The sequence below is a fragment of the Panulirus ornatus genome, chromosome 32, assembly GCF_036320965.1.
Source record: "Panulirus ornatus isolate Po-2019 chromosome 32, ASM3632096v1, whole genome shotgun sequence".
NCBI lineage: Eukaryota > Metazoa > Arthropoda > Malacostraca > Decapoda > Palinuridae > Panulirus > Panulirus ornatus.
This window is the reverse complement of record NC_092255.1, coordinates 11,351,935-11,352,246: the sequence shown is the minus strand read 5'-3', so window position 1 is coordinate 11,352,246 and position 312 is coordinate 11,351,935.

The following is a 312-nucleotide window of genomic DNA, read 5'->3' as shown; positions in this document are numbered from 1 at the left end:
GGAGTGGTGGGAGTATGTGATAGAGTGTAAGAAAGTTGACTCTAGACTGATATGGGTAAAACTGAAATTGGATGGAGAGATATGGGTGATTATTGGTGCATATGCACATGGGCATGAGAAGAAAAATCATTAGAGGCAAGTGTTTTGGGAGGAGCTGAATGATGCAAGAGACCGGGTTATAGTGATGGGTGATTTGTATGCAAAGGTAAGTAATGTAGCAATTGAGGTAATAATTGGTGTACATGGGATGTTCAGTGTTGTAAATGGAAATGGTGAAGAGCTTGTAGATTTGTGCACTGAAAAAGGACTGTC